The sequence below is a fragment of the Lissotriton helveticus genome, chromosome 10 (genome assembly GCF_964261635.1).
Source record: "Lissotriton helveticus chromosome 10, aLisHel1.1, whole genome shotgun sequence".
NCBI classification, from domain to species: domain Eukaryota; kingdom Metazoa; phylum Chordata; class Amphibia; order Caudata; family Salamandridae; genus Lissotriton; species Lissotriton helveticus.
The window spans coordinates 1,124,465,369-1,124,489,708 of record NC_136071.1 but is presented as its reverse complement, the minus strand read 5'-3'; the positions used below and the strand labels follow the sequence as shown (position 1 = coordinate 1,124,489,708).

At 44.8% G+C, this 24,340-nt stretch overlaps 1 long non-coding RNA gene across 1 annotated transcript in view; it reads right to left on the bottom strand.

The window, feature by feature from the left end:
* Positions 1 to 639: 639 nt before the first annotated feature.
* The window catches only part of LOC144784849 (uncharacterized), a 68,982-nt gene continuing 45,281 nt past the window's right edge, over positions 640 to 24,340 (bottom strand). The window contains exons 2-4 of the long non-coding RNA XR_013601708.1: positions 14,774 to 14,950; positions 13,943 to 14,005; positions 640 to 998 (exon numbers count right to left, since the gene is read on the bottom strand). This is a non-coding gene — a long non-coding RNA (uncharacterized LOC144784849). The remainder of the gene's footprint in view (positions 999 to 13,942; positions 14,006 to 14,773; positions 14,951 to 24,340) is intronic.

The window sequence follows — 24,340 nt, the reverse complement described above, 5'->3', positions numbered from 1 at the left end:
TGCCAAGCGCGCTCCAACCCCCCTCCCGAGACCCATGGTGCAAGTAGCGCCCAATTTTAAAGTGCTGATACACCCCTAATTTGGGTCTTTTCACTTTCACGCCCCCAGGTCAGGGTGGACTATTAGAGTGTCCATACCGCCGGGGTTATAGTCCTGAAGAATGCCATGGTGAATATATACCACACTGAAGGCAGAAACATGTTGACTGATTAATTTTAATAAATTTGTGGTATTTAGCTGAATTTAAACAAAATCCTAATAACCTTGGCTTTTAAATTCAGACACATATACCACTTACACGTGTCTTAGGGATCACTCATTAAAGTTTTTTTGATACCCTGTTAGTCACTTTTAATTTGAGAATTTTCACAACACTTCCTCCCCACACAACCAGCTCCGCAGTCTTTCTGGCGTCGTAGCACACCGAAGAGACACTCGGTCTCTTCGGTGGGGCCCGATGATGAAGCATGACACTGACTAGGTCGGTGTGTGAGGGCTTTCATACTCAAATAGAGTGACTGTGATCCCACTCAACTAGAGTGACTGTGACCAATACTATCCACTTATCCTTTTGCTCCACATTTCTGGTAGTCGTGTACTTGACCAGATTAGACCTCTCTCTTTTTTTGTTGTTTGACATTTAACCGGGGACTAAGAGAGTGTCTTTGAATTTCCCTACCTCTCTCCTTGTTGATATATATTTCATAAATAACCATAAAAGTACATCAAATCACATCAAGTCAAATATTACATCGTAATGGTTAATATTATAAAATCAGTAAACACAGTATTTAACATGGGCCAGAATTTAAAATAGTGGACTTCATATAATCAGTGTCTTACGTAGATAAAAAATACTTTTCAGAAATGCCGAAACTGATGCCACTGAAAAAATATCATCCAAAGACTGTATAGCTAAAAAAGCTGGGCGGCATTGTCTCATCTTCATATATTTTAAGATAGGGATAATCCATCTTTTCCTTGATATTACATAGAATCTGCAAGAAAATAAGATATGAATATCCGATTGAGTGGAGACGTTATCACACGGACATTTACAAATTTCCTTTGACCAATCGTTTGTAATAGGAAAGCTCAACAGTCTGTACATTATCCCAAATCTAAATCGGGTCAACAAAAACCTTTCTTGATCTTTCATTTGGAGGTTTAGATAAGGCTGGATAACCCTTGGTTTTATTATCAATTGATGGGCAATTACTGTCTTTTTTTGCAATTCTGTTTGTTCTCTTCGATTCTCTAGGAAATTTAAACTTAGCTGTTTCAGTGCTTTCCTAGTAATATTAGACAACGACATAGGGTCTACATAAAATTCCGGATGGTTAATATTTTCACAGAATGCCTTAATATAACATAGCCATTTTATCCTGTTCACGCCATCTAATTTCAGGGCGTCCCCCAGAATGAGGCGATTTAGATGGCAATTTTCAGTAGTCCATACCCGATGCCATAAAAGAATCGGTTGCACCTTAATTAAATCTTCCAGGTAAGTAGTACCCAATTCAATGTGACAATTTTAACTGGACATACTCTCTGGGACAGCTAGAAGATATCGCAAGAAACCATTTTCAGTTAGTTGTAATCTACTCACATTAGAATCACCCCAAATTCCTGCCCCATATGTTGCCACCGTGACACAACTAGCTTTATATATATATATAAAAGCTCTTTAACTGGCTTTTTTCCCATCTTTTTGCTGAACGACCTAAGGGCCATTATAGATTTTGAAAATAGCAAATCTCTAGCTTTGATTGCATTGCTCCACTTACCAGTGCTATCAAACAAGATCCCCAAATATGGGAATGTTGGGGTATGGTCTAAAGGGGTCGATCCTATGAACATGGGTTTTTTCTTTTGTTTTGCGTTGCCTCCACAGTTCATAGAAAAAGTTTTGGTGCAGTTTACCTGTAGTTCTAGTTTGGTCATAAAGGAGCTAAAAGAGGTAATCATGGTCTGCATGGCTAAGGGGGTTCTTGCCATGAGAACAGTGTCATCTGCATAAATAAGAGCAGGTATACGGCGGGCTGAAACTATTGGCATATCAGTGCAATCCTGTAATAGAGTTTCCTCCAAGTTGTTTATATAAATAGTAAATAAAAACGGTGCAAGGACGCACCCTTGCCTCACGCCCCTCGCTACACTGAACTCTCTTGTGCACTCCCCATTTTTACTGTATCTGACCATTGCACTAGCCCCGTTATATAGTTCTCTCAAAAAATGTATGATATTTTCCTCCACTCCCAACCGGGTTAAAATTATCCATAGTTTGCCATGATTTACATAATCAAAGGCAGATGTCAAATCTAGAAATGTTAAAAACAATCTTCCTCCCTTGGCCATAGTATATTTCTCTATTAATATTGATAAATTAAGTACTTATTCAATGGTACCAACTCCTTCGCGGAAACCATATTGGAGGTCACTAATAATATTATGTTCGTCTGCCCATGAGTGCAGTCTACCTAAGATGACTCTGCCAATAATTTTAATGGTGGAATCAAGCAAGGATATGGGCCGATAGCACACACAGCTTGCTCTATCTCCCTTTTTAAAAATAGGGATAATGATCGACTTATACCAAGTACCAAACAGTCCTATTGTGCAAGCAGCATTAAAAGTTCTAGTAAGCAATGGTGCCCAGAGAGGTAAAAAAAAATTTCAAATGTCCACTGGGACGCCATTGGGGCCAGGTGCCTTTCCCCCTAGGCTAGAGATAATACCCTTAATTACCTCATCCGGGGAAAAGTTAAGTTGTCATTGGTGATTGATACTGGACTATAAAGTGTTTCAAAATGATTGACCCATTCGTCCTCGGTAACGGCAATCTCAATTCGAGCCTTTGTACTGTCTTTGAAAAATGGGGCATTCACTGCTTTCCAAAAAGCCGTCATATCCTTTAGTTCAGAGGCATCCATTATAGCTGTCCATGCTTCCCTCTTTATCAGAACTCTTTGAGCTTTAAGGGCTGTTTTATACTCTTTACGTAGGGCCCTTATCAGGGTCTGATTTCTGTCATGCCTGTGCAAAGCCAATTTTAATTGCTTGTGGGCCTTACTGCATGCTGATTTAAACCAGCCTCTTGTTTTCCTTTGAGTCAAATGTTCCTTAACATTTACCCACAGACCCCTCTTTATACAAGCAGTTATTTCACTGAAATTATTTATAATGTCTGCATCATCAGATGCCAAATCCAAGCAGACAGAAAAACTCGTGTTGCACGCATTAATTAAATTACTGAGGAACTCCTCGGGGACCACCTTAGTCCATTTTAGAGCATATCCATCCTGCCTGACAATTTCAAAATTTTCAGAAGAAACCTCTGCTCTTTTATGGACTATCAGTTGTGGGTCGGATAATTCTACCCTGATGGGAAAATGGTCACTTAGGGGAGATTTTAAGACATTATAACTTACAATGCTATCCCTATAACGCGAGGAAATTAGGATAAAGTCAATTGTAGAGAATAAACCTCTACCATTAAAAGTAGGAGAGAAAGAGGCCTCAGTGCTACATAGTTCATTCGAGAACCCTAAATCATTATTAAACATGATGTAATTTAAAGCAGTCCCCGTTACTGAGTGCTCAAAGTGTGATGAAGCGGTTTCCCTGTCCACCATTAACCCACAATTTCCTGTTCCTGCTCTGTCACAAAGGGCACAATTAAAATCACCGCCCCATATAACGATGAACTGTTTATGAGCACTGTTATTTATGCTATATAGTTTAGAGTTCAGGGTTTTAAGCACCACTGGTATATCTAATACAGGGATGTTATTATAGAAATTTACTAACAGTATGCAAACAGTGGAATTAATATGTAACCCAACAATATGGTAAAAACAGTTATGGAAATACAACTCAATTTTTTTACATAGAAAACAGTTTGAAATGTACATGCATAGTCCCCCCTTTGCTCGTCCATGTACAAATCCTATGGCTGGGATGGATATAGTTTTAAAACCACTCATATGGTATTCTTTCTTGGCCCATGTCTCTTGCAGACATATAACATCACAGTTATTAATTAGTTTTTGCCAGTTTGGGTTATCTAATTTGGCTTTAATGCCAGCTATATTCCAAAATATAATGGACCATTTATCTCCATGGCCTCCATTTAAACCTAATTTATGGTGCGCCGTACTTCCTTTAGGAAATTCAGCGGACCCCCCTCATTTACCTTCCTCACGGTGATTACATTGGGCTCTGCGGGGGATCCAGGATCGATAATGGGCCTGCTAGATTCTACTCTCTCGTAATCAAAATTATTACTAATATTGTCCTCACTTGGAATTTCTTCCCTTGTCAATGCATCATCCAAATTTTCAGGAAGGGCCAGCCCTGGTACAAAATTATCTGGATCTAGTGAAATATTAAAATTAGTTGTGTACTCTCGAGTGAATCCCTCGTAAGAAGTAGGTGGAATAAGTCAATCGTTTACGTCTAGGCCAGAGAGGGGTTCAAATAGGTTGTGTAGTGGGATGTTCCAATACTCATTTGGATTTGCGGAGTGGTAGTTATTGCCAAACGGAATAGGGTGCCTTCTTGGGCGTTGAGATGGAAGTAAGGGGATATAATTGTTGTTGTACTGTCTGAGGGCGGTAGAGTGTGGGATGTGGTATGGAAAATGGGGGGCATCAAAGCTACGCAAGATTGGGGGGGTTTTTGGGGGCACCATCAGGGCTTCAGGGTAGAAGTAGCTCAAGTTGCGGGATGATACACCGCCCTTGCTTCTCCCTGGGAACCAATCACTGCTGTGCGTGACCACCCTATGATCCCTAAAATTCACTAACACCACGTCCCCTTCAATGTCCTTAGGGCGTAGGCCCACCCAATTGCACCATCTCACCGATACTATGTCTCCATTAAGATGTAGTGGGAGGGGTCTGTTGTTACACAGCCAGTGGATAACTTTATTTTTAAGACTAATATTAGTTTCTATGTTTCCTACTGGCACGCCCGGAACTCCTGTTAAAATGATGACATAGTTGGATGATTCTGGGGGTAAGTCTACTATATTTCTAAAATTAGATTTTAGTCTAGTCGTTTGACTTGTCTTCGTTGGGTGGTCATTTCTGTTAAAAAGGACTTTCGGGGCACCTGGTTTAACCTTCTCTTTAGAAGTGTCATGCGTGGCCGCCGATTTGATAGAATTTGTATCAGCAAGCATATTTTTAGGTACGGACGTGGCCGTTTGTTGGCTGGACGGTTTCTGTATTGAGTGTTTAATTTTAGAGCAGGCTTCACTAGAATTGGTTGGTTTAGGATTTTCAACTGGATTAGAGATTGCCAAAATACAATCCATTTTTTCCCCCAGCCTTTTAACTCTCTCTGTGAGTGGAAGTATGAAGGATTTTAGAAGGCATTCAATAGCCTCCATTAGCCCTTTATTTGGCAGGGCTTCAGAGAAAGAAGTTATTACTGTTGGAGGCCCTATTAATACATACTTCCCTATTTCCTTAGGTGACTTGTTTATAGGGTCCATAGGGGGTGGTGGTATACATGAGGTTTTATCCCCTTTTCTGATCCCACCCTTTCTCCTTCTTTTTTTTGGTGGAGAGCGTTGTGCCCCCGTGTACTTCTTAGTTTGTATTTTATCTTTGTTAACACTGACTGCTATAGGCGGTTGTGTCTCCAACGATACAGCAGCCTCTACTAGAGAAATAGGAGAGGATTCGTTTCTATTTGATTGAGAGACTGTGTCTAAGAGTATGGGGGAGTTTAGATCTATTAAGGAGTTGGAAGTGACAGGCGGTTCATTGAAAATAAGGTCATTTGTGTTTTCCGTGGCATGTGACGATGGTGACCTGTCTTGAAATATTAACGGGATATTTTCTGTGCTAAACATCTCTGCGTCTACATCAACAGGCGTGTTGTTGTGTAATTGTGTAGACGGTGCAACCTTCTGTGTCGTGCTTATTGACCTATTTTTTAAAAGTTCAAGGGAGAAACGGCGCTCCGCCCGTTTCTCTGCCAATGTGATCTCCTTGTCTATTTCTCTAGTGGCCCTGGCAAAGTATTTATCTAGCGGCCCAAGTATGGACACCCCTACAATGGGCGGTAGGGAGTTTGGAACACCTGAAGACATCCTGGGACCTCAATACAATAATAGTATAAACAATATTCTAAAACGAGCCTGTCTTATACCAGTATAGGATGGACCCAGTAACAAAGTTGTTAGCTGAACAGAATATAAGTAACAAGCGGAGCACAGCTTACTTTCATGTACTCCCGGGTGGATGTTAAAGGCCGGACCAAAGAGTTAGAGGGGGGCCCCAGCCCAGCCTCCTGCAGCCCCTGACGGCCACAGACGGTCCCGCCCTTGTCCTGGGCTTCTCCCGGGACGCTCCCCGCGCGCTCCCGCGCAGCGGTGTGCTATGCCTGTTTATAAAAGGTAAAAAAAGGTTCAGGGGTCGGGGCAGGCAGGGAGAGCGGACCAGGTGGTGTCGGTTGGTCATGCAGGGGCTCCTGGGAGACGGAGTCCCTGCAATAACGCTCGCAGCCCTGCTGCTGATTACCCCTCACCTCTCCCCTACCACAGCGCCTCAGGCGCTACTCCTGAAGCAGAGTCTGTTCCTTAGCTTGGAACCGCGGAGCGGGTCCGGCGAGCTGTGGGTGAAAGCAACAACGGGCAGCAACAGGCGTTGAGTCAGGATGGCTGTTCCTCCTCGCAAGCAAAATCCCAGGAAGGTGTCCCACAATGGTGCCGTGGACAGCTGTACTTATTCTCGGTGGTCAGGGGGCGGGGCAGGCAGGGAGAGCGGACCAGGTGGTGTTGATTGGTCATGCAGGGGCTCCTGGGAGACGGAGTCCCTGCAATAACGCTTGCAGCCCTGCTGCTGATTACCCCTCACCTCTCCCCTACCCCAGCGCCTCAGGCGCTACTCCTGAAGCAGAGTCTGTTCCTTAGCCTGGAACCGCGAAGCGGGACCCGCGGAGCGGGTCCGGTGAGCTGTGGGTGAAAGCAACAACGGGCAGCAACAGGCGTTGAGTCAGGATGACTGTTCCTCCTCGCAAGCAAAATCCCAGGAAGGTGTCCCTAAACCACTCAATTTTTCACTAAACAATTTAGGAAATTTGTCACCCCATTTAATAATTTCAGCATCGTCAGTGACCAATACTTGTTGTGGGTGGTTAGGATCTAAAGTGATGCACAACATTTGTTATTCACACCAATCCAGCAATGCTCTTCCCTTTTCCACCACATATACCTTGCTAGTAGCTACCTTTCCTTTGTGAGACAAGGTGCACTTGAAATAACCTAACAATGGGAGTTTAACACCACAGTACCCTACCGGTTCAACATCTGGCAGATTCAACTGGTGACTCCCTACTCTCTCGCATGTGTTATCTATGATGGTATAAGGAGAACAAGAATCAGCCCACACAGTTATTTCAGTGCCATTGATGCCTAAATCACATTTGGGCGGATTGTGACCATCAGATACATCATTTATAACATTGTCACGAATAACCATTACTTCAACTTCCTCTTCATTATCAGAATTGTCGTCCTCAGAATTTTCTCTTACGGTATTCACAGGGTGCTTCCACTTTGGGGTGGATAAGGACCCTGCCTTGCACATGCGTGCTAAGTGACCAATCTTTTTGCATTTGTAGCATTTCCCCTTAGCTGCAAAGCATTTGTCGGAATCCGCAGTATGTCTTATACTGCCACAGCTGTAACACACCTTGTTATTCCTAGGAATAGTAGTGATTTTACTATTGCTTTCCTTCTTTTTAGATGGATTTTTCTCTAGAGCCCACACCTTGGTTGTGACAGGTTTCTCTGAGTTTAACTCTTTGACATACTTTGAAGTATTCTCAACTCGCCTTGCTACTTCTATAGTTTTTTGAAGAGATGGGTCTTTCATATCTAGTAATCTCTCTTGAATTTTAATATTGCTTGTTCTGTTTATAAATTGATCCCTTATGATCTCTTAGTGAAGATCTCCAAATTTACAGGTGACTGCAAGTGTTCTCAATACAGAAACATATTGCTCTACGGACTCCCCCGATAGTTGGGATTGAGAGAAAAATTTGAGCCTTTCTACTACTATGCTAATCTTTTTGCCATAGTTTCCTTCTAATGCCTTTATTACTCAATATACTCATCAGTGGGCAAAATCCCATTGTAATGTAACTCTACCACCTCCTCACCCTCCCTTCTACTTTCACTATTGCTTGTTTTCTCTCTAATAACAACCTGTTTCTTATCTGTATTAATAGGTAACGTTTTTATTACCTTTCTGCCCTCTATTCAAAAATTGTGTTTAAGTAGCACCACCTTACCAGAAGCTATAAAATCCTCCCCACCAATAGCCTCTAAATAGCCTCTAAATAGGTTTCGGAGGATTCTATCCAACGAATTAATAAAAATAACAAGCTAACAAAATTAAGGTAGTCACCGTAGTCGATGAGTAGTAGCAGTCCACAACAATCTTCACAGTAGCTCTCGATAGCATAATCTCCGTAACTTGCACGAATCAGTCCACTCATTATGCATTCTGTGATAATATGGCATTCAATCGCTTAGCCTTAGTGTTGGTTGTCATAGCAACCAAACGCTGTTACTCGGCAAGCGTCTATAACCCTGCGCGTCACAACGCACTGCAGTTCCCACACTGCATTGCGTGCTCGTGAGGTGAGTGGAGTTCAGGAGTGTTGTATAGCGTTTTAGGACCCTAGTGTAATTTTCCAGTTTCATGCCCTTATATAGGTATAAAATGCTGTATCCTTATATAGGCATAGAAATCATAACCATATTAAGACATAGCTCAAGTAGTCCTAATGCGGCTTGGCTACTTCCACTAGTTCCGAAAATCTACACCGATTTCTTAGAAAAACCCGCCTTCAGCAGTCAGGGACTTCCCCCTGCATGAATATTAATTTATCCAAGAACTCAGTTTTCAGAGAATTAAGTCTCTAATGACGTTATTATGTCCAATCTTACGTCAAACTCGGCACCTTCAAGGTATAAATATGCCCACACTTGTGCAAACAAACACACAGGGGTTTGGAGCAGTTCGACTATCTACTTGCCAGACGCACCCTGCTGCAGCAAGTGCCGAAGGAAGCCGACCCTCCAGCTGACGCACTGAGAGACGCTGTACTTTCTCCAGCCGAGAAATCCAGGTCCGGTGTTTCCAGGCTACCCTTGCAGGTTGCTGGGAAATCGAGTCCTGAGAGAGAGATACCAGACCTCCTACATTCTAAAAACCAAGGTACGGAGCTGATTAGACCCTAAGAGAATTCTTGGATTAGATTCTTGGCAAAAGAATACTTAACTTAAGCTACACCTCACTTACTTCTTCCCTTGTACTAGACCTAGATTAGGTACACCGGGGTAGGCGTATTTTAGAAGCACCAGTTGAGTACTTTTAGTCATTATTTATCAATGTATGTATTTTATGGCTTAGAAACCATATCATGCTTTTACAGTATTATTAATACTCTTCCTACTGTACGCATTGTACTTTACAACAAGTATTACGATTTTAGCAGTTCATTTCTTATGCTTGAGAAAGAAGACTGTTCAATAAATACCTTGTATTGAAAACGCCCGTCTCTCTATTTCTCTGCACCTCTGGTGAAACGAAGCATGCACGATTGACTGAGTGAAATAACTATCTATTGTTTCCGCGACTCTAGAGATATATTTCTTATTCTTGGGGAACAAAGTTGTCATGTTTTAACCCCTTCCGTGCGGCCGCGATTCCCCCCGTGTGCGGCCGCGGAACGAACAGGGCGGGGCCGTGATGAACCCCAGCCGTCATCAGTACACGAGCACCGTGGAGCGTGACGGCTGGGGTTCGTCACCAGAATGGAAGGGGTTAAGCGGTTGTCAGAAACTAATCCCTTCTTGTTCATTCGAGAAAGTTTCTAGTGACCTCTGAGCTAGCTGGCACATACACAATTAAGTCTAGTATATTCAGTAGAGACCTAGTCGACCTCAGTCCTACGTCTAAACTACAGGATATACTATTCCAATGTGCAGAGCCTATTGGGAATATAGGAACTACACTACAAGAGCACCGCCGTGGAATTCCTGATGAAGCGTATCAATCCTGGAATGGAAGCGGCAGAAACAAATGCCAGCAGAATCAGGTAAGCCAACATTAATTAAAAACAATTTTGGAGAATGCGCAGGTAGCAACCTCCCAGATCCCAAAAAAAAATCTCAAAAGTGTTCGGCCCACCGCAGTTACATAGGCCAAACGACGGTCCGAATCCAACGACAAACTCAAAGGGTTAGACCCACAGCCGTTACATAGGCCAAACGACATCCAGACGCTTATCTTTAAATAGTTTTAGAAGTTCGCTTTGTCAAACCTCGCTTCCACATACTTCTGCGACTTCCCCGTATATTCACTCATCATCCTCACTGTATTGTCAATCAGCCCCTTCAGCAGCACTGACAACCTTGACGTATCACCGCACGCAGCATTTAGTTACACACAGACAGCCCTAGGCTTGTGGAAACCTTCTATTATGGCGCTTAGTTACACACAGACAGTGCTAGGCTTGTGAAAACCTTCTCTTACCGGAGTTTATCAAGAACGGTTGTTTCTCTCTTTGATAATCTTCAAGTCCAACAGGACTCCAACAACCGTTCCAATCTGGCAGGGTAATTTCAGTTGCTTGAGGTTCTTGCACATTAGCACGTTCTCCGCAATGCAATCTTGTTTAGTTTTCTTATTAATCGTCTAGGGGTTGATAACTTCCAGCTTTGCATAACCAGTCTGCCTCAAGGGAAATACATCCCATCCTCGTCGCCACTTTTAAGAGGCGAAGACAGGTTATTTGTAGAAGGAACTTTATTTAAGTTTATAAGAACAACCCTTAGACACGTCCTCTCTCAGCAACTGCCAGCTCTCCATGCCTGACATGCCCCAGAACTCTGACATCCTAGTTACCAAGGAAAGAATGCAGAGCATGTTGCTAAGACACCATATCAAGAAACAACAGTGAATACAGAAGGAGAGAGAGATTTTTCGAGAGTGCACTAAAATAGTAATGGCTCAGAATTCAAGGGAGCACTGCAGGCAGTGATAATTCAGGAACATGGATTAGCTACAGATCAGGAATCAAGAGCCAAGGAATAATTATAGCTCAGGAACTCTACAAACAAGAATAGCAAGCATTCAGGACACAAAGAGTCAGTCTCACAGGAACACTGCTACAATGACCAGTGCTGGACTGAAGGGAACTGGGGCTTATAAGAGATCACAGTGATCACGTGCATCAGATGCAAGCAGGCTAGCAGCTGCCAGCCAGAGGTGAGCCGAATTCCTCCACCCATCCTTGGCCTGCAGAGGTGGAGACAAAGCAGTGAGCAGGGAATTATATATATGTAATGGAGTTTCAAGCATGAGCAGACTGGCTTCCACAAAACCCAACATGGATTGGAAAAGGATGATGATTTCCGAAGAGCGTCCAAGAGCCATGAAAGCAGTATGTGGTTCTAGTAGAAGGTCTGAAAGCTTATTGGACACTGGAAGGTCCCACAATTCGGGCCCCGGGGGGTGGGCACAAGAGTGCAGGAAGTGTATCGTGACAGGTGGAGTCCCACAGTGATGTGCTGGTCCCGAAGATCACGATATTGGTCTTCTCGGTATCCAGCTTTAGAAAGTTGGTCTTCATCCAGTGGGTGATTGCAGTCAGGTAGAACTGAACTTGATCAAGGTACTGGGCATCTTGTCGGTGAGGTAGAGAATTCGTGCACACTTACAACGTGTGATTGAGGGCAAGATGGAATGAGTCCTAAACAGTCAATGACAGTGTTTATATATTGCTTCACTTTTGGCAAGACAACGCCTTTCTTTTCATGTGCTCAGTGGTACTGGCACAATTGCAAAGGAGTCATCCAGTTGTAATAAAAGTTGTGAAAATTAGGCCCTGTGCTGCAATTTAAAAGGTGTTTTACAACTGTTGTGGCAGGATATGGTATGGTCCTTTATTGGGAGGACAGTCTGAAATGAAATGGCCTTTATATATTTTAAATGATGATACGCAATCCTGTGCCAGGCACCCAGGGTTTAATAATAGCATGTTCACTTAGCAATTTCAAGCATAAACAAGCATTGGCATAGCCAATAGGTCTCGCTTTTGGGACCTTATAAGTGTTTGGCCATTGGACCAAGAATATTGTGCTGAATAACTATAAATACTTATAAGGTCCCAAACGCGAGACCTATTAGCTATGCCAATACCCTTGCATATAACCCCAGCAATTAATGTTGATTCAAGGTTAGAAACAACTCGTGCAGCAGCATCAACACAGTCCGGGCAAAACAGAGTAGTTTTACAGCAGAATCGGCAGTCGAAAACCCTAGCAAGGCACTAAGACGGGAGGGGTTGGTGGACGGGTAAGAAATGAAGAGACAGGAAACAAGTTTAAAAAAAAAAAAAAACACTGGGAGGGGGGAGGAGAAACACGAGAGACGGCCTGCGGCCGTCAAAGTGAAAGTACGGACGGCGGAGGGCATTGCTGTGGGGAGGGGGGGGGAGGAGAAATGCGACAGTGTGAAGCAGCAGGGGCCTTTGAAGTGAAGCTTCACTTCAAAGGTGTGGGAGGAGTGCGGCTCGGCTGAGCCAGAGCGCACGCTGGGGGAAGCTTGTGGGGCGGAGCGGGAAGAGCTGCAGGGGAACAGATGGCTGGCGATTTGATGCTGTGCACGCGCATTTTAGGTCAATGCGCTTGCGCATTGACCTAAAAGCGCACGGGCACAGCATCAAATCGCCAGTTAGTTAAAGTCTGTTTAAGCCCCTATAGTCTTGCTCTCCGCTCAATGCGCATGCGCATTGACAGGTCGCGAGACCTAAAAAGTATATTGCCAATATGTGGGGTCAATATAGGTTTTCAAGGTTCTACAGTTCCATGTTATGATCTTATTACATGGTAGTGTTAGGCTTTCCTGTTCAGCCATGATTCTAGATTTGTGATTTCTCAGTGATTTAGAGATGTGTTTTTCATAATTCAGCAAGATCTGCTTATTACCCCAGGATTCTCGGTGAATACTAGTTTAAAAATTAGTGTATGGTTACCATTTTGACCGCAAGTATATAACTTAGTATTTCTGTACCTTTTCTATCATCCTTTTATGCCAGAAGTGTTTGCAGAGTGTAATATAGCTATTTGTGAATATACAAGGTGAAATAAATGCTGAAGCAGAAACTTTTTTTATTGATTTGTGTGTTTTTTTAATTGTGTATTTTATTTTGAACTTTTATGCCTGAAGAAATCAGTGGCGGCTCCTCCGCTAAGGCAGAGGAGCGTCTGCCCACTGCTCTCCGAGCAGTTCAAGAAGGAAAAACAAAATTATAATAATGCAGCGTTATTATCATTTAATTTATCCTACTGCAGTTGCTCAGTTGGTTCTGTGCTCTGTGACTCCGGAGCACTGCAGAGGGGGGAGTGATTGGCACACTCTTTTAGTGTGCATGATGCTTTGGTGGGCTGTCACAGCCTCATGCGCACTTTGCATGTTCTCCACCCTGGCTGCATTAGAGCCTGGGTGGAGAACATACCAAGGCTCCCACTCTAGTGCCTGTCTGAGCGCCGAACCAGGGCGCTCAGACCAATCACAACATTATATTGCAGCATTGTGATTGGCTGTGGGGAGCTTCTGAACCTGGGTGCTTCCTGCTGCCAGACTTGAGATGAAGAGTACAGAGTAAAGGCGTGGCTGGCTGGAGATGAAGAGGATGGAGGAGAGGCGGCGGCCGGCTGGCAGACCATAGTCAGGTACGTGTATTTTTAAAGAAATATTTTATTTCCCCCTCCCTACCCCACCACTCCCGTCCAGTAGCAGCCACTACTGGAAGAAATGACATCCACAAAAATGCAAACTTGTTTATTAATATCTAGAGCAGTAACTTACTGTTTATAAAAGTAAAAATATAAGTGTTGGGTACTCATAATCACCTGCTTATTTCCCATCCACAAGAAATGGAGGTGGTTCAGTATCAGTAGAAGATGGTTCAATATCTGTAGACAAAAATCGAAAGAGACATTAGTTGGAATCAATTAAAATGGTAATATGTGTAATTGATTCTTTGGAATCCTCATCTCCAAATAGACAAATAACAAGTCTAACATGGGAAGCTATTGATTCCTCCAAATATAAGAACTCTTTTAACAAATATAAGGTTATAAATCCACCTGCCCAAAGAAATATGATCATCTGGTGGAAAATGCTTTTGATTCCAATCAGTTGCAGACGTGGCCCCCCGGAACTCCCATGGTACACACCACCCATTGCACGTTCAGCCCCACATGACTTGGTGCTGCGTTAACACTAAGAACCGCCTAACTCCAATTTGGTTCCCCTTCTATAACCAATTTGTACAGAAAGTTTCCTGTGGCTGCTGGGAAGCAGCGTTTATATCGTATGAGCTACAATGCATGCGATTACAAAGCGGTTGTTACAACGACCGCGTTGTTGCAACGCAAACCATTACATCGCAAGTCATTTCTACGACTTGCTTTAGGGAGCATGCTAAACTAAGGAATAATATAATTTACTATTCCAACACCTTCCCTACTGTTGCACACTCTGGAGTTGGAATAGTAAATTATACTATTCCTAAGTCCAGCGTGCCCATACAGCAAGTCGTAGAAAGGACTTCCGATGTAATGGTTTGCGTTGTAACACTGTAGTCATTGTAACTACTGCATTGTAATCGCATGCGTTGTAGTGCATACTATGTAACTTCGCATATTCGTGGTTGTGCTCTCACACACCCGAACACTCACAAGATCCTGCAAGATTTCAAATGTGCACATGATTAGGTTGGATGGGACGCCTTTAAATACTGCACCATACTGGATCCATCTTGCTTGGCTTCGTGGACACCATTCATATGAGTTAATCACTGGTAGATCCTGCTCCATCTTGTCCTGCCGGGACCCTGCCTACATCAAGATCCAGACCTGCAAAAGAAAATAAAGAAGAAGTTGTACTTCATCAGAGAATCATGAATGCATTTGCAATCAGCATTTGCGCTTACAAAAAGATTAGTGAATACCTTATTAATTTTGAGTATGGAGCTCCTTGCACCCAACTAGACAAATGTGATTTAAACTAACCCTGGGTGAAGCACTAAGCTATGCTCGCGTAGTTTGTGAAGTTTGCGCAACTTTGCACTACGCGAACTGCACGTAGCACAGTGCAAACATGTGTAGCGCAGCGTAGCGTAGTGCAGCGGTCATTTTTTGCTTGCTCTTGGCCCTCAACGTCAAGTTGGCGACCGCGAGCAAGCAAAATGACATCCTCGCGAGGCTTTTTCCTTGTTTGCGATCAGCAACATCAAGTTGCCGATCGCGAGCATGGAAAATAAACCTCCTGGCGAGATTCTCAATGCGGGGAGGTCAGGTTTTTCATTGCGAGTGGTCGCGCATGTTCGCGACGGCTCGCGATGAGAAACTACCAGTCCACATTGAGAAAGCTGCAGCTCGAGTAATAATCTACTCGAGCGGCAGAAAAGAACAGCTCGCACTGTGCAAGATGCTGTTTTCAATGATTGCACAGTGCCGGATGCTTGTCCGCACTGTGCAATCGTTGAAAACAACATCTTGCACAGTGTGAACATGCTACTACGCAGTTCCCGTAGTGCTACGCATAGCTCGAGTTGTGGGAAGTTCACTTCACGTAGCTACTCGTAGCGCTACTTCGCGAACTACGCCCACCCCTACTTTAAACAAGTTATCTAATAGCTACCCACAATCTAATGAGAAGGAGATGGACTTTTAGTTTTCATATGGGACATAAATGCTGTAGCCCAACCTTAACCCCTTATTTGCTGGACCTTCCAGCAATCCCCCAGTGCTGAGACTTTTTTGGCTATTTGGGGTAGTTAGCGTTTAGGGCTACATTGCTTTTTTCCACATAAGGTATTCACGCCAAATTTGTGTCCTTTTTTGCACCATCCTGGGGATCCTTAAGGTACCCAGGATGTGGATTGCCATGGAGGGGACCGAGAAAATAGGCAAAATGTAGGTAACATTTGTGTTCTTGGCATCAACAAATGAATTGCTGTGCTAAAGTCACCATCTTTCCAGCTTTTGGGAACATGCCGAGGTTAATACAAAAACCAAATTTTTTAACACAGTTTGGTCATTTTTCAAAGAATTATCCCATTTGTCCTACTTTTTGTGCTTTCAACCTACTTCCCGTTTGTGCTGGAAACCAGTGTGAAACCCATGAGTGTTCCAGGAAAGGCATAGATTTCTGGAAAGTAGACAAAATCCACATTCAACATGGGCTCATATGTGTAGATCCCTCAAGGTTTTTTTTAAAGAAACTAACTGTTGAAGAAAATAAATATTGAACATGAGTAGGAAAAAATGTAGATTTTTGACAACATTTTTATCTGTAACTTTCCGTCATGAAGGCTGATATACAAAAGCAATATACTACTATGTCTGCTAGACCCTTCTGGTTGCGGGGATATATAGGGTTTGTAGATTCTCCAAGAACCCAAGGTACCCAGAGCCAACAACTGAGTTGCACTATGCAGTTTTTTTTTATTGTGTACTGATATAGACCAACTTATATGGTGAAATATGTAGAGTGAAAAATGGGTATCAAGGGAACCTATGTATTTCCGAAATGGGTGCAAGATATGGAGTTTAGGAGCAGTGTTTATTTGTACATCTCTGAATTTGTGGGTACGTGTACTGCATTTGATTTAGAGAGTATATTTCAAAATGTCTTCTTTCTTACACACTGGCTTACATGTGGAAGACACAAATGCAGCAAAATCCAATTGGTAATAACAAATGTTCTACTATTCTATGCTCCCTCATGTCTTTCAATAAAAATGGCACCTCACTTGTGTGGGTAAGCCTAGTGCTCACAGCAGGAAATTTGGAAAAACATAACATGGACACATCACATTTTCCCACTGAAAACTGACCCTTTTTAGGTCTCGTCTGGCGACGCAGGGGAAGCTCCACCCATGCTTCTGATTGGTGCGCATCAAAAATGTGTGCTTTTAATTGGAAGGGAGGCATTTTTGTTCCCTCCCTGTCTCCTGTTTGCCGTGCCTGCCCAGACATGGGCATGCGCACGGCGTCTCTTTAGTTCGCGGCATTTCAGGCATTGTATCAGTTCAGTCATATGGGGCGCTTTCACTTTCCTATCTGGGACCTTAAGACTCGGCGCGGCGCCCGCTTCAGGGACGCCGCGCTCGGTTTATTTATTTATGTTATTGCTACTGCGCTTTCACTTTCCTATTTGGGACTTTAAGACGGAGCGCGGCTGCCTGCGCGCGAGCTGGGTATTTTTTAGGAATCCGCTGTCCCTTGCTCAGTTATCGGGAGGTGTTTTTTTTTTTTGCTCGTTTTGGTGCCTGTTTTTTAGAGGGGTTAGCTCGCCTCCTTTATAAGCTCAGTTTGCAGAAAGCGCTGCTCCTGGACCTCTGAACCCGCCGCTGTCTGTGGATCGCCCTGTCCATCGGAAGCTGCTGCGAGGATGCATTTCAGAAACTTTCACTACAGCTTCGACTCGCTGATCGCCTGCATGTTAGGCACCGACCTCTTCAGCCACGAGAGCCGGGTGAGCACCTGGCTGCTGTTTACTGGACACTGGTGTGCTTTAAAGTGCAGACTGCGGTGAAGTATTTTGCACAAGTGTATCTGAAGTTTAGGAAGCAGTTGTGCAACTTCTCAGGGTATACAATTGTTCGTATTTTTGCGTTAACCTGGTGTAAACAGTGGGTGAATGCACCTGCTACAGAGATGACTTTACCTCCAAGTTGATGTGATAGGTGCCCTTGCTTTCTTATATAAGTGGTCACTCCAGAGGTCTTTGTTTTCAAACATCAGGTCACAGGTTCAACTGTCGGCAGGGCTGCTCCCGCTTTTCATCGTTCTGAAGTCATTTCAATTGCGCACCAGTGCCCTGGGGGATTATAACCGCTTTTATTTACATCACGTTACCACTAACATTTTTTACTTGTTTGAGCCCCGTCTGAGCTGACTCAGCGTTTCATCATACTGAAGTTGGCGAAATCAGTACTGTAGCACTTTTATTACAACACCTTAATACTGAATGGTTTTAGTGTTGTGTAAAAAGGGCACGATCCTTTAGATTTTAAATTTTTATTACATGAGGTTTTTGAGAGCAAATTGGGAACCCTTTTTTTTAGTAAGTTCTTGTTACTTGGAACATGTTTATAAGAATGTCACAGCGCAATGCTATGGCGTCGATGACTTCAGCAAAATCATGGGGATAGCGTGCAAGCTTGGCATGTAAAACATTTTTCTGTTGATGGAATAACACCGCAGTCGCTTGCGAACAGCTGTTGACAGACGGTGCCTGCTGGTTTCCCTATGACACACCAACCTGCTGCTGCACGTACAATACAAATTATTAACACCAGGCAGCATAACCTTCCATGGAGCGTCTATCTACCGGTGAACGCATCGCAGGGTGAACGAACTGTTGGTGCACGGTCAAGCGCCTGGAATCAGTCGTGCACGACCTGAGGCGCGCTGGCTGCGTTAGAATGTTGCACGTATTGTCATTGGACATCCTGTTCTTGAGGTAGCCTACCTGTGAGTTTCGGATCAGGTTTGGGAGGTGGGCATTTAGACGTGTTGCGAGGATCTTTGCATAGATCTTACAGTCTACGTTGATCTGGGAGATTGGGCGGTAATTTTGGGGGTGCTGGGGGTCCTTGCCTTCCTTGGGGATGACTATTATGTCGGCTTTGGACATGGACTGTGTCATGCTCCCTTTTGAGACGCAGTGTTTGAAGACCTCTACCATCGTGGGTTGCTCCAAAGTCAAGTCATTCTGGAACAAGGTCAGGGACTTCATACACACTGTGGTAGGCTACCCCATACAAGATAGCTTCATAGGACTAATCACAGCATTCATGGCCCCAGGATCCCAAACAAAGGAAGACGGGGATCTGATCGACCTCCTGCTCACTGCCGCGGTGAAAACAATCCTCACAAACTGGAAGGACACCGGGAAGGCCTCTTTCAAAAGCTGGCTCAACTGGGTCACTTTCCTTAGAGGGGCAGACAACATAACAGCAAACCACTCACCAAACCACACGTCAAGAGGGGAGATGTGGAGCGCCCTGGACAAACACCTAGTTCCTTGAACAATACGCACAGATACAAGACTAAAACCAGGCAAAGGCCAAACAAACTACAGCACCTGTCCTTCCACCTTCTCTACCTCCTTTTTCTCTTCCTTACGATTCCGGCTATCTCTCTCTACACGAGGGTAATACTCATGCTCGCCAGAGCTTGCCTAGTCAAAACCTTTGCTCTGGCGCGCAGTCACGGACCATTCCTTGATCTCATACTACGCCTAATGTTACCCCAAAGGCGTTGAAGGAACTGCTATATTACCCTCGTTGTACGGATACTGTACTGTATGTATGTACATATGAAAATCTCTCAATAAAATTTGGTTGAAATAAAAAAAAAAAGAATGTTGCACGTTGATCCTGCAGCGCCGGTTCTTGTTTGTGTGTGATGGCTCAGGTGTCACTGTCAGTAGATGAGTAACAGCACAATGGAAAAAAAGGTAACTCTATCCTGCAGTCCAGTAACTGCTCGTGGTGGGAGTGCTGCCGGGCGCTGACGTGGGGCGAGGAAGGGGCCAGATGCATCGTGCGCAAAGAAATGTGTTAATTTATTTGTGTACTTACCTCTGTGCAGACGTATTCCAGAGTTTACTACCCCCCACCCTGCCACTCCCCCGCCCCAAGTCAGCACCCGGCAGCACTCCCACCACGGGCGCTCCTGCTATCCTGTGAAGTAGGGGCGGATGCTGGGCCGGACTGGGAACCACAACCGGCCCTGGCAAAGTGCTCGGCAGCCCCCCCCCCTTCCCCACTCGGGGGTTGGAGGTGCCCCTGAGCTCTTTGCCGGGGCCGGTATTCGGCCGATTTTGGTACAGGACCCTATAACAAAAACGGCCCCCAGGGGCACAAAAACGGCCCCCACCCGTGTGGCGCACTGAGGAATTGTCCGGTGCCCACTATGGCCAGTCCAGCCCAGGGCGGAACTGGAATGTCATGCGAGTAGAGGCTTCATGGAGGAGAAAATACACCTGCAAACATTTTTTTTTTTGATAGACGACGTTCGGGAATTTATATTGCCATGCTTGTAGAACATTCGGTATGAGCTCGGGGTCTGTAGGAAAGACAGAACTATCAAATAAACCAACCAATGGGCACAAATACATGTTTAACCATTAAGTGCACGTCTAAAGATATAAATTCCCGTTTGGAAATCGGTTTCTCAAATGAACTGGTATTTTGGTGTTTTAGCGACAACAATCTTTTGTGAAGGGGGTTATGGAACTGCCCAGTTTTTAGAGCTGCGGAAGAAAGGTTGCACTCACTTGACTGCAGCATGCAACAGCACACGTTTTCTTTCACTTTGTTGCTGCTTTATGTCCCATCAATACTTTATTTTTTTACAGTTACTTATTAGCTGAAACAACGTCCCTCGCTTGATCTTCCCGGGCCTCCCCCTCACCAGGGTTGGATTGGGATTAAAAATCGGCCCGAGCGCACTAAAAAATGTCTGTCCACAAAACCCTGCTTCAGCGAAGTTTTATTAAAAAAAAAAAAAAGGGGGGGGGGAGCTTAAAAAGAAGCACGGATTAGTTTACACTGGTGAAACACACCTGAAAACAAGTGAGGCCAATTCTGTTCAGGCCCCCTGCCTGCTCTCAACCTGCATATTAGAGAGAAAGGGAGTGACACCTCTGCCCGTTCCTAAATGGGAGGTAATGGATGCCTATCTACTCCCAAAAAAGCCTCTCATGCACCACCTGGGCCGCTGGCGGTATCCGAACATTGCAGAAACCACCCAAATCTACCTCCCAGACTGCTAAAAAAACAAGCATTTACAATGCAACGGTCTCGCCTTTGCAAAAGTTAGAGCTATTGGCATTGTAAATGACAAAATTGTTATTTATGTGTTTGTTTTGAAAACAGATAAATAAATGGCACTGTCATTTACAATGCCAATAGCTTAATCTCTCGCAAATGTGAGACCTATTGCATTTGCACCCCCACACCCACACAGAGCCACACACACACACACACACACACACACACAGCCCTACACACAGCCACACACACACACACAGCCACACACACACACAGAGCCACACACAAACACAGAGCCACACACACACACAGAGCTACACACACACACAGAGCCACACACGCAGAGCCACACACAGAGCCACAAAAAAACACACACAGAGCGCCACACTCACACACACAGCGCCACACACACACACAGCGCCACACACACACACACAGTGCCACACACACACACACACAGCGCCACACACACACACAGTGACACACACACAGAGCGCCAGGTGTGAGGGTGAGGGGGTGTGAGGGTGATTGAGGGTGAGAGTGTGGGTGTGAGAGGGTGAGTGAGGGTGTGAGAGGGTGAGAGGGTGAGGGAGGGTGTGTGAGGGTTAGAGGGTGAGAGGGTGTGTGAGGGTGAGAGGGTGTGTGAGTGTGAGAGGGTGTGTGAGGGTGAGGCGGTGTGTGAAGGTGAGGGGGTGTGAGGGTGTGAGTGAGAGGTGTGAGAGTGAGGGGTGTGAGAGTGAGGGGGTGTGAGGGTGTGGGGGTGTAAGGGTGAGGGGGTCTAAGGGTGGGTGAGGGAGGGTGAGGGGTGTGAGGGTGAGGGGGCGTGAGTGTGTGAGGGTGAGGGTGTGTGAGGGTGAGGGGTGTGTGAGGGTGAGGGGGTGAGAGGGTGTGGGAGGGCGAGTGAGGGTGAGTGAGGGCGAGTGAGGGTGAGTGAGGGTGAGCGGTGTGTGAGGGTGAGGGGTGTGTGAAGGTGAGGGGGTGTGTGATGGTGAGGGGTTGTGAGGGTGAGGGGGTGTGAGTGTGAGGGGGTCTGAGGATGAGGGGGTCTGAGGGTGAGGGGGTGTGAGGGTGAGGTGGTGTGAGGGTGTGAGGGTGAGGGGGTGTGAGGGGGAGGTGAGGGTGAGGCGGTGTGAGGGGGTGTGAAGGGGTGAGATGGTGAGGGTGAGTGGGTGAGGGTGTGTGAGGGTGAGGGTGTGTGAGGGTGAGGCTGAGGCTTTGTGAGGGGGTGTGAGGGTGAGGGTCTGTGAGAGTGAGGGTGTGTGAGGGTGAGGGTGTGTGAGGGTGAGGGTGTGTGAGGGGGTGTAAGGGTGAGGGTGTACGGGGAGGGGGTGAGGGTGAGGGTGTGTGAGGGTGAGTGAGGGTGAGTGTGTGAGGGTGTGTGAGGGTGGGTGAGGGTTTGTGAGGGTGAGGTGGTGTGAGGGTGTGGGGGTGTGAGGGTGAGGCATCCTATGAATTATGTTACAAATAGGTCATCACTAGAGACCACATCTCAAAGTAGTGTGTGGTTTTCAGAATACCAGGATGCTGATATCAAGCAAGCAGCCACCAGCAGCGTTCTCAAAAGACCCTTTGTACATTTTCAGTTACATAGCCTACAAAAAATGTGCAATATTGTATAGCTATTATAAGTGATGGAGAAAGCAGATTTGGAGCATGTTGGCTTCGGCAGCAGAACTGTTGGTCATTCTGATTTCATAAACATCTCCTAAAATTCCACTCAAACTATATTGTTTAAAACATCAATCTCAATGTATTACATTTAAAAGCAAACGAGCACACTTGGCCATTGCACTGTGCACTGAGCTAAAATGTCAGTGTATGCATCAAAATACAGCAGTTTACCAATGGATAAAATGACCTTTGAAGTACATAGTTCTTTGAGCTGCGCCTATTGGTTCTAAAACACACTTCAAGTGCTAACATACACCAGACAATATTAATAGTTTTACAACTAAGTACAAGAGTAATACACAGTGTGATGAAGTAAACACCAGAGGACCAGCTACAGATCTTTACCGGGACACTCCCTCCCTGCACAATATCAATGCGTGGGAAGCCATAGCTGTGCACTGAAAGAGAAAACTCCCATCCAGAACAGTGGGATAGTGTGTTCTGTAACGCTCAGTCACTTTACGTGCAGCCTATCACTGTAGATGAGCTAGTGACAATAGCAGAGGCATTGCGATAACAGATTGGTAAACCGCCTCAAACATGACAGGTTCTCTGACTCACACAACATGTGTTGTAAAACAGGGTGTGTTCTCAGCTGCAGGAAAAGGTTTGAACAAATATAGTGTTTTGAGTGGAGTGGCTACTGCCTGATTGAAGTAATGAGATTATCATTACCTGTCACTCCCTGTAAATGTGGTAAAGAATCTTGGGGTTAACCTCGAGGCAGACCAGACTATGCTCTTTTTAAGTCAATGGAGTAGCATTACCCCTGTTCTTGTGCACTGCACACTCAGAAACCTATTCTTCCTTGTTACACCCACCAATACACATCTCTGCGTTTTCTGCTTTGGTGACTCACAAATTGACTACTGCAAGGTTTATACCAGGCCCTTCATATGATCATGTTGCAAAGTTTGTAAGCTTGTTAAGGACACTGCTGTTCCCCTTATCTCTTGGGCCAGCTGCATAAAAAAGAAATCCCCCTGCTTCGAACACCCTCCTGGCTACCACTTACGTGCTTTCCTAATGCACCACACAACTGTTGGTACACCACCTGCACCACCCCGCCCAAAGATAGGATTTATCAACGCACCCTCAATTGTTCTTAGCACTAATCAAATGCTGGCCTACTAGTGCTGCCCCCCCCCACACCCCATGCTCCCATCATTTACCCAGGCAATGTAAGAGTAATAGTTATTTCGCTGCCCACACCCCTGCCTTGTGGAGTGCTCTTTCCCCTTGACCTGAAGAGCACTTATGAAAAAAATCAAATACAAATTTGCTCCTGTAACGTTTCCAATGGATCGGACTAGTAGAAATGTCTATCTGTAGAAAGCCTAAGCACTAAGAAACATGTTGAATTCACCATAAATTAAGAACTTGATGACCAGGCACATCTTTTGCTTTTACGCCTGGAGACCATTTATTTTTAGTGATTCGGGAGTGATTGCGCTTTTCTGGGGAGGCATTAAGTACCTTGGTGAATATGTCTTGGGAACCAATCAAATACACAGCTTACAATCGCCTGCTATGATGTGGAGAGCTGGCAATGTGGATTATTGTGCTCAGCCACTTCCCAATAGATCACCAAGGGAAAATGCATCTGTTTCTCAAGTTTGGCAGAACACGTGGATAGCATTTGAAATCTGTATATACCCTCAGTCTTTGCATTCCAGGGCTTCATTTCATTAGGAGGGAGTGTGTGTCAGCTCTTCTCTGAGGGGTGTGTGACTTTCATTAGGAGGTCACTGGCTCCAATCAACTGCAGGTACTCAGGAATAGATAG